This window comes from Carassius carassius, chromosome 9, assembly GCF_963082965.1.
Source record: "Carassius carassius chromosome 9, fCarCar2.1, whole genome shotgun sequence".
NCBI lineage: Eukaryota > Metazoa > Chordata > Actinopteri > Cypriniformes > Cyprinidae > Carassius > Carassius carassius.
In genome coordinates, this window is record NC_081763.1 from 21,985,971 (window position 1) to 21,996,858 (window position 10,888).

Sequence of the window (10,888 nt, forward strand, 5' to 3'; positions counted from 1 at the left end):
AAAAAACACACCTGAGCCTGTTAATCAGTGTTTTTGGGGTCATTAGAAAAATCACAGGTAGGTGGGTTTGATCAGGGTTGGAGCTAAACTCTGCAGTGCACTGGCCCTCCAGGGCAAGATTTGAATAGCCCTGGGCTAAGCCAACTGGCATAATATTTTAAAACATTTTCAATAAAAAAAATATCATTTATAATCATTCAATGAAAATGAAAATCTGACATATTTTGGGAAGCAACACTCATCTTATTTGATATAGGACATTTCAGGGTGTTTATAACTACACGTACTTACAAGGCCCTTTTCAAAATGATCAATGACTCAAAAACAATACTAAGGGGCCATTCAAATTGTCAAATGGAATGTCAGGCTGAGCTGCTTTTCCCTTTGAAAGCAACCAAATCATCACAAAGCAAATTTTACAGTGACTTTTGACATGACGCTAAAGGCATAAATCTATAAAGAGATGTTTAAAGGTCTTTTCTTTGTTGCTCATTCAATCAATGGCATATGAAGAATATTGTTTCCTAAAGGCAGCTTTGATGCCATTATGAGAAAACTTCTTCTCTTTCTAATTTTTGGAAGATTTTTGCATTAAAAAAACGATAATTGCCAGGAAAGTAGTGTTGAGTTTGCGACTACTTAATAATTTAAGACATTTTTATCAAAATAATTAATATGGTTTAGCATCGCTATTGATATAAATTTGCCAAATGTAAGCTTTCATTATTAGAAGTTTTTTGATGTGATTTTGTTCTCCAGCAGTCATTCCAAAATTGAATTAGTTGTGTGAATTAAATTAGTTATGCAGTTTAAATTATCGGTATCGGTATTAAAGTATCGGTATGAGGCCTGTGACTATATCAAAGTCTTAATATTAAAGTAACTTGTTTGAGAAAACTGAACTAAACTAATACAGCTGCCAAAAATCATGAGATGTTTTCTGATTTATTCCAGGAAAACATCACCATGCAAAAACTCTGCATTTTTCACCCTATTTAATTTTGGACAGTAATTTGTACCCTTAAAAAGCATCTATGAGCGGTAATCAGTGGAGGCATGCTGAGACCAACTGAGGGATTTGATTACTGCAATTTAAATATCGCCAGGGATTTTGAGCTCTACCAGCCAGCACTGAAATTATTTTCTCTGAGAATTAGATTTTTTTTTTTTAGGCAGAATGTGGAGTTTCACATTTTTTAATTCCTTCCTTCTAGAGCAGCACAAATGATATGGATGTGCAAAGCTGACAGCGCCTGGCTGGTAGAGACTGACCACGTTTATTTCCTATGCTGCTCTTTAAACTAATCTTGTATTCAGTGAATGTGATTTTCTGGACTGTTTTAATCTAATACAAATACCTTTTGTATATAGTTTTCCAAATTATAGATATACACATAAATTATTATACACATATACTTACACACACACACACACACACACACTATATATATATATATATATATATATATATATATATACAGACTAATAGGAGATCAGTAAAAAATTTTGAAAGATTTTTTGTTCACTAAGGTTGCATTTATTTGATATAAATACTGTAAAGCCAGTGATATTGTCAAATGTTAATACAATTTAAAATAACTTTTCTATTTTTTTTTTTTTTTTAAACTAATGTATTTGTGATGGTAAAGCTGAATTCATTATATTTATATGACTATTTTTCATAGTCATTATTCCAGTCTTCAGTGTCACATGACCCTTCAGAAATTATTCTAGAATGCTGATTTACTGCTCAAGAAACATTTCTTATCAATGTTATTAATATTTTATGGAAACTATTATAATTTTTTCAGCATTCTTTAATAAACAATAAAAATTTTTTACATTTTCATTACTTTTTTTTTTTTTTTTTTTTTTTTTTTTTTTTTTTTTACAGATTTTGTACATTGTATGTGTATTTATCAGAATCAGAATGAGATTTATTGCCAGGTATGTTTACACATACTGGGAATTTGTTTTCGTGACAGAAGCTTTCATATTGCAACAGAATGACAGTGACAGGACAAAAACACAGATAATAAAAGAATTTAAAAAAAGAACAAGTAAAGTGGGAATTACAATATAAAAATTGACAATTGTATGTACAGGTATATTGCAACAGGCAGTTTTGTATGTACAGGTATATTATGTGCAAATTAGAAATGTAAACTAAGTATGTGTGTTAGATAAATAAGTACAGGTAAGTGTTCCATAATTATTGTCAAGTGTTCATAAGATGAATTGTCTGTTACCGTGTCTGGCCGTTCTGCTGCTCAGTGCTCTGCAGTGTGGACCAGATGGCAACTGTTCTTAGAGAGTAGGGTGGATTGTACCAATGATTCACTCAGCAGTCCGGACTTCTGAGGTCAGATTTGGTAGCTGAGCTGAACCAGACAGTAACTGAAGTACAGAGGACGGATTCAATGATGGCAGAGTAGAATTGTTTCAGCAGCTCCTGTTGCAGGTTGAATTCCTCAGCTGGTGAAGGAACTACATCCTCTGCTGGGCCTTTTTCACAATGGAGTCAACGTGAATGTCCCACTTCAGGTCCTGAGAGATAGTGGTGCCCAGGAACCTGAATGACTCCACTGCAGTCACAGTGCTGTTCATGTTGGTGAGAGGGGGAGTGTAAGGGGGTTTCCCCTAAAGTCCACGATCATCTCCACAGTTTTGAGCGTGTTGAGCTCCAGGTTGTTGAGAGTGCACCAGACAGCCAGCTCTTTAACCTCCTGTCTGTAGAGACTCCATCCTAAATGAGGCTGATGAGTGTGGTGTCATCTGCAAACTTTAGGAGCTTGACAGAGGGATCCTTCGAAATGCAGTCAATAGTGTAGAGTGAGAAGAGCAGTGGGGAGAGAACACAGCCCTGTGGAGCTCCAGTGCTAATGGTGCGGGTGCTGAATGAGAATTTCCCAGCCTCACTAGCTGCTGTCTGTCTGTCACGAAGTTGGCGATTCGCTGACAGATGGGGGTGTGCACGGAGAGCTGAGTTAATTTGGGCAGGAGGAGATTTGGAACGATAGTGTTAAAAGCCAAGCTGAAATCCACAAATAGGATCCTCACTTAAGTTCCTGGTCTGTCTAGATGCAGTTGCAGAATATAAGGTTTCAATGTTTTTTTATATATATTTATCTCATTCTTTGCTTCATCAGCAAAAATCCACCAATGTGTTAATGAGGTCTAATGTTTAACATCAATCAACAACAACAAAAAAGAGCAATTGAGGTGCATCATTATATGATTTCTCTCGTTTCTATCTCAAACCTCCATCCTTCCTTTGTCTTTCACTCCTATACAGTTTGCCTGACCCATATGCATGTATATGTATGTGCGTGTCTCATTAGTGAGGTGGTTGTGGTTGGGTTCAATAAAGCACAGAGAGGGTGTGCTTTCCTCTTTCTCTTCCCTCAGGCTCTTTGCTGCAACCTTTCTTTCCCTCCTGCCTTCTAATAACATGTCATCCCTCCTTCACAGCTCTGACAACACAGTGAACAGATTCAAGTGTTTCTTTAACCTTCTTCATCTCTGCTTTCCTCTTCTTTTCTCCACCTGCCATTTTCCTCAGAAAGGCCAGGAGCAGCTCAACTCGATTGCTTTCTGTGCATGTGTATGTGTCAGAAACTGGTTTCTACTAGAACTTTGTTTCGAGCACTGCCCATCTGAAGAATGCTGCGCACTAAACAGCAGCTCAACTAAAAGAATTTCTCCTTCGCTATAGTGACAGCATTGCTATGGCAATCGTTAGCCCTCTGGAGGTGGAGATGATGATGTGATATGCTGGGCTTGTGGCTTGAGAAGACTGGATCAGACAGGGCAGTTGAGTGGGACAGTAATCACTCACACACACACACACACACACACTTCTCAAGCTATGCATAATACAAATCATGACAATACAAATGGCCCCAAAAAATTATTTCCAAGTACTATTAGGGTCAGTATCACTAATACTGATACTAATGCTAATGCCTCTAATAAACATCAAATTATTTTGACTGCGTTCTGCTAAAATTGGTTATTATAACCTTTTTACATTTAAAAGCCTTTGTGTTTACAGTCATCGACAACAACAAAAATCAACATATAAAAGGACAAATATTGCCTATCCAACCCAAAACAGAAAAAGTTATTTTAGTATCATTGATTTATTATAGTTTGTTAATATTTTAATACATATATATATATATATATATATATTCTGTTTTCATCTTTAAAAGATATAGTAATTTTTTTTTGTTGTTGCTTTAATTAGTTGTTTTTATTTGTTATTTTTAAATAATGTCTAGATTTTATTATAGTTTTTCAGTTTCAGTTTAATTTGTTTTTAGATTCAGTTTATTAAAACTAAACAAACATGAGAAATAATGCTTTGGCAACTAGCCAACTAAAAGTTTTTATATTTTATTTAATGTTTATTTTATTTCATGTAATGAAATTTATTTTGTTTAAATTAACAATAATAACCCTGTTACATAGTTCAAATTTTCAACCATAATAGAGCCAACTAGGGCCATAAAATATTCTTAATATTTTTCTAATTACGAATTTTGACCTTATGATATTAAGAATATTTTCTAAATGCTTAAGTTTGCATTTTTAAAATATTTAGACTCCAGATTCATGAAATACATATTAAATAGTGTGTATGTTTATGCAGAATTATGTAGATTATTAAATGCATGAACATAAATTTTAAATATTAAATATGCTAATCTAGACCATCTAGAGCATGAAATCATGTTCACTTTGAAGCTTGCAAAACGTTCGATTTTTCTGTATTTAAACAAATGAGCAAAAACTGTTACACTTTAAATTAGTGGTTTCATGTGTTTCTGATCAAAATAGACATGGCAGAGTTATTAAAAACAGATTACTGCCATTACAAAATGCATAAATTTTTGTGCTAAATAAACAAAATCATTCGTACTAAAAATGCACACACATAAGATATGTTATATAACAGTATACCATTAATATCAAAAGATTTGATACATCAAGTTCAATTCACCAATTCCTAATGTTTGAGGAAAAAAACTAATATCGTTAGAATATTGTGCATCCAATCACAGCTCTCCATAAATCCTGTTTTTACTTGCTTCAAAATCATTAAGGATTCTTCTTTTTGTTTTGTGCTATAATGAATGAGAATAACAGCTGTCTGTCTTTCCTTGTGGACCAATAAAGCACATTATTATCAGCATATTATATGCCATTAGTCTCAGGTCCTCTCTCGATAATAATTATCCACCCATCTCTGTGCGAGCCTCATTCATATGCAGTCCCTTCACAATATTGCATTACAACTGTTACCTTGGAAAATGTAAAATAGCTTAATCTCTGCAGATTCTATGGAGCGACCATTCTGACATATAAAGAGTGAATTTCCCCTCAAATCATAACCTTAAAGCACAGCACACATCATCAAACACCAACCCAGACCTTTGGGTTTCCATGGCGACTATGATGATGGTGGAGGGGTGCTTTATTTTTACATTGTTGCGTGAGATGTGGAAAGTAAAGAAACTGTGAGGAGCTGTGTTTACAAGGCACGGATCAGATCATTACAGCATCTGTTGCACAGCATGTTCTAGGAGGGGACAGAAAAAAAGGCATCAGAATTACAGACACTAAATTTAATTTACTGTACACACTCATGTATGTCAAACCTGTGCATGTCTGTGCACAAAAATCACTATTCATCAAAACATTGCCTTTAGAAAAATGGAATGTCTTGAATCGAAATGTAAATTTTTCTCTACTTTGACATTTAGAATAAGTCTTTAAATACACAAATAAATTGTACTAATAAAAAAAGTTGTATTACTGTTTTTTATGCAGGATTTATTCCATGATTCTACTATTCTAGACTATTATTCTAGTTTTCATTTTAAATATACACATTAGCATTGCGTGCGAGCTGTCGATTTGATGCAGGGCAAAATGTGATCTGACACCCTAAAAGAGGTCAGATAACCAATGAAATGTTCACACATGTGCAAACACTCAAACTGAGCAAAGAGCAAAACCATGTTCCTACTATATAAAAAACACAAAATGCATCAAACCTGCATACAAGTGAGATCACACGTGCACATTCACACCTGCATACAATGAATAACTAAAGGGGCACTCAAGATAAAACAGACATTTACAATAAGCCTTTTCTCAACTCTTAGAAATTTCTGAACTTGTAATTACAAAAAAAAACAAAGCCTACTATAGGACAAAAACTCAATTTGAATTGTAGAGCAAACATTTTGTTGCGATTGATGGATGTGCATGAAGGTGGAATTTACTATTTGAACATGAATTAAATAAACATTTTTAAATATTTATTTCAGATATTTTAATAAATAAACTATCACTTTATCATTTTATTTTTATTTAACTACATGAATTAAATGGTTTCAAATATCTGATCATTTTTTTTCTACTCATTTAATTTTTCTATTTACATTTTTGATGTTTGAATTCTTGAATTAATGAACAACAAATTCCTTCATTTTATTTCCATGTGTCACTTCTAGTCCTCCATAAAAAGAAGGCATGGAATTATGAATTGACCTTTAACATACTTCGATCAGCTATAACAAAACACTAACTTTGCAAAGAAATATGAAGAAACATGTCTTCTCAATTATACTTTGTTCCTTTATGGCAGTGTGGGGAATAATGGAGAAAAAAACTCTCATCCATCCATCTTTCCTCCACGATGGCCTTCAAACATTCCTTCGGGATTTAGAGGGCTCTGTGTGGTGGAGTTGTCAAGCTTGTCAAATGAATAACTGCCCTCAAATTTGAAAGGGCCCATAGGTTCAGCGATCAATGCGATTAATGCCGGGGCAGTGGATGCGTGCATGCGTGCGTGCATGTGTGATGCATGTGCCTGTTTTCTCTCCTGGGAGACACTGGGTGGGGTTATTATGGCACTGAACTAGAGGTGTGTGATGCAGAATAGGATATGAATATTTAAGAGACGTGCCTCAACGAACAAACAGCCCCCAGATGTTAAGGAGAGAGAAAGACAGGGGGATTCTTTTTCTTATCTGTTCCTGCTCTTTTTCTCTCTCCTCTCAGACTCTATAAATAAATAAGGTTATGTTTCCAAGGTAGCAAGCCCCCTGAGATATGGTCCCTTCTACTATTAGGGGGAAAAGGTGCGAGAGGAACCAAAACACAACAGGTCTCACAGTTCTTGCAACTTCAACACACGTTATCTATACACAGATGTTTACAATCAAACATAAGCTGGAGTCATGAATCTATCTATGCCTCGTGTTTCCCATCATCCCCTCCTGCCGTGTTTGTGTTGCCGTCAATGCATCGTTTCCTATCAGCAGTCCCCTTTAAATCACAGCATATGGGGACGGCTTTGTGCTGAGATGCATGAATAAGTGCTCATAAACTGGTGGGAAGTTTACAGGTACACTGCTACAGCATCAGCAACAATGAGAACAGATGCCAAGCCATAGCTATTTGAATGCTGCTTCTGCAATTAACTCTTTATTGCAGTTCATATATCTGACTGCTGACTTTGCTCAATTCTATATTGTTAATAAAACCAAAGAAGCTTAATATAATTTAAGCATTAACAGGTACATTGTAGTTGCATTAACGAGTTCTGGATAAATAATAAGGCCTCTCACCTGCGGTTATTGTGAACGGCTCCCTCTTGTGGTGGTTTTGGTGTTTGAAAGTCGATCAGTGGCCCGGAACAATCCATTCGGCTGAATGGTCGATTTAACCAAGCCATTTTCACTTGGCTGTTGACCAGTAAAACACTAGTATACCTGAGTCAAATTAACTCACAAGTGTTTATTTGACGAGAGATATTATAATAAACAGCGTCTGGAGAAAAAAAACACCTGTGCCACGTTATCTGTTGATTGTTTTGAATCAGAACTACTGATTCACAAACGAGTCACTCCAATACTTACTAGGGCAAAACGTAAGCAAAACGGTCTGAATCGATTCGCGATTCAGATGAATCGTTCGGACAGCCCAATCACGTGCTGAATCGTTTGGAGCGATTTAGAAAACATTTTATGACACAGACACCAAAAATAGCTGGATGAATTAAATTTTTACCTTTAATCAATTAACCCAAACCTACAAAATCATTTTATCGTTTTTCAGTCTTGAAGACGTTTTATTAAGTTTAATACCTGCCCATGGAACCTTTAAATGACTCAATATCCGGTCAAAACAGTTCACGAGTACGCTACCTTAGGCTATTACATAATTTTACCATAGCCTAATCATCTTAACATAAAAAAAAAAAAAAAAATACACATAGCTCAGAAACATTCATTTATAACCTAACATGTTTATTTATGATTAGGCTAGGCTATTTTTCTAAATCGATGAACTGAGGCCTAGTTGTAAATGTAGATTTAGTGTATCTTGAACAGTGTGTTTAGAGAGATATATGATTGCTGTAAAATTTTATTAATTTGATTTTATATTAACTGTTTAGGAAATTGCTGCCTTTCCCTATTTAGGTGAATGTGTTCTTCTAGTAATGAAGTACTGACTTCGTCTGCACGCAGTAAGCTTCTTGAAGCTAAAGATTAATATGTGCTCCAGTCAAAGAATCTATGTTACGGTGTTAATGGAGTACACTAGGGATTATGAGAATACAGTATTAACTTTCTGATTACACACACCAAATCTAGTGGGAAGAGTATCTAGCATAAAATCCCTCCTTGTCTTTTCTCTTTTCGATAAGCCTAATTAACATCTTTTAGCTGAGCAGATCCCATGAAACATCAAAGCATTAAATGATCACAATTAGTCCACCTGAAGTCATTATCCAGTGATCATCCCAAATATCAGTCAAGGGGATTGGGAAATGCAGGGAAAAGAGATGGGTGGGGTACCGTGAAGGTGTAGTAGAAACAATGCAGTATGTACCAAAAAATAGAGAGAGAGACAAATGGGAAAACTGGATGCTCATAATCTGATATTTAACAAAACCTCATTTGCGAATGTGTAATGATGGTTCTTCACCTCTTCTAATGTGTGACTGACATGAGGAAGCTTGTACAAGAATGAAGCATTCACACCAGATCTCTCCGGAGCAACACACACCCTTCAGTGTAAGTAATGAGATCGATCCATACCAACAGCGACTTTTCTCACCCTGGCCCCTGGTACTGTAGATGACTAAGTTTGCTCTTTTGGCCAAAATGTTTCTCTGTTTTTTCAGGTAGATGAATCAGTTTCCTCTACGGGATCTCAATCCTGGGGAGAGTTTCCCATGCCCTCTAGTAAGCATGAAGTGTTTTTTTTTTCAATTTGGCGACACATAATGAGTTGTTCTCCATATTAAGCTGCTAATATGAAAATAATATCACTGTCTTTTCATTTTTGTGACAGGTGCGGTTTCATTGGGAGATGGAGAGGGTTTAAGCAGACTAAACTGACCTATTTACACTTGGCCACATCATGATATATTGATCCTGTAGCTATCCGATTATAAAACGTAACCAGATGTAAATGCCCTCTGAAACACATTCAAGATGGATTGCAATCTACAGGAAGAGGTTTGAGATGCATTCCAGCCATGACCGTACAAGTGTAAATGCATCTGATTAAGTCGTATATGCAATTTTTACATATCTTTGAAGTGTAAATGGAACAGTTTTTACAACTCAGATATCAAAACTGATCTGAGAAAATGCATTAAGTGTCAACAGGCCCAGTGACTGGTGAAGGCCAGCAAACCTCACGCCAAACAAGATGCTTTAAAAAATAGATATGGTGAATTTTACACTTAATGACAACTTCAAAATTAATTTCTGGAATTAATTTTAATTTCAAGCCCTTGTGTTTAACAGAATGAACTGGATGAAGTAATTTATTATGAGCAATCGAGCTAATTGCCTATACAGGGTACAACTATTCGAGTCCACCTGTGTTCAGTTGCTAGATGGCATCATTAATTCCAATTTGAGAGTTTTGCTCGGCTGAGCTTTTATAACTGAAATAGAAGTACACATTAATCCTGCTGTCTGTGGGCTGTAGAGCTGAATTTGTAAGAAATAAAAAAAAGAGAAAGAAAGCTTGCAGAAGCCTTGAACTTTCTTGTCTGAAAGGAAAGCACTATATTGGGTGCAAACGAAATATAGTTCAACCCTCACATAACACTGATGGCAACATCATGCATTCATTTCAACAGGAGGAACTGGAAAGATTATTAGCATCAAGGACAACCTGAATGGAACCAAATATAGATATGTCCTTTTGAACTTTTAATTCATTCTCCACGTTGGTGTTTTTGAGTAAACTTGGATTAATAATTCAACAACATGAAAAAATGTTAAACATGAAGTTTTAACGAAATGGCATTACCTGCTGGCCAGTGTCAAATATATGCTAAAATAGCTCACCTGTCTAATGATAGGAAATAAGATGCAAAGTCTCATCTCCACTGAATTGGCGAGTCATGTGACAAAGGGGTATATTTAATTAATGAAAAGCCTCTAATAGAAAATGTAATATTTCAGTATTGATTTATGACAGCTCTGAGAAGAGGGTCATTGTGAAATTATTCCATTATATCCAGGATACTAGAATGTGTATAAGTGGCTCTATTTGAAAGCTGTAATGTCTCATGCAGAACCTGTTTGGATGTCCACTTATCAAAAAGACTGGAATAAGAAGCAAATAGGCAAATAAATGATGAATGCTCAAACTTTTGTCTTGGCTTTATAAGGCACGTGCTTATTAATTTGATAACTTGATAATTATGTAACACTGGCACTGTCAAAATCAGCTCCACAGCACCACCTAAAGATTTATTTTGCTTAGTTATTAACAGGCACATTGTACATTTAAAACATTTCTGGAAGTGTACCAGAATTAGCCAAAAGGCTATTTTTCATCCATA

General features: G+C 35.3%; 2 long non-coding RNA genes across 2 annotated transcripts; one reads left to right on the forward strand and one right to left on the reverse strand.

Moving 5' to 3' along the window:
* Nucleotides 1-5,393: 5,393 nt before the first annotated feature.
* On the reverse strand, nucleotides 5,394-7,912 carry LOC132148617 (uncharacterized). Its single transcript, XR_009434945.1, has 2 exons — nucleotides 7,644-7,912; nucleotides 5,394-5,584 (listed from the first exon to the last, which is right to left on the reverse strand). It is a non-coding gene; the product is annotated as an uncharacterized LOC132148617 (long non-coding RNA).
* Nucleotides 7,913-9,204: 1,292 nt separating this feature from the next.
* On the forward strand, nucleotides 9,205-10,070 carry LOC132148618 (uncharacterized). The gene is made up of 2 exons (XR_009434946.1): nucleotides 9,205-9,266; nucleotides 9,376-10,070. It is a non-coding gene; the product is annotated as an uncharacterized LOC132148618 (long non-coding RNA).
* The last annotated feature ends 818 nt before the right edge of the window (nucleotides 10,071-10,888 follow it).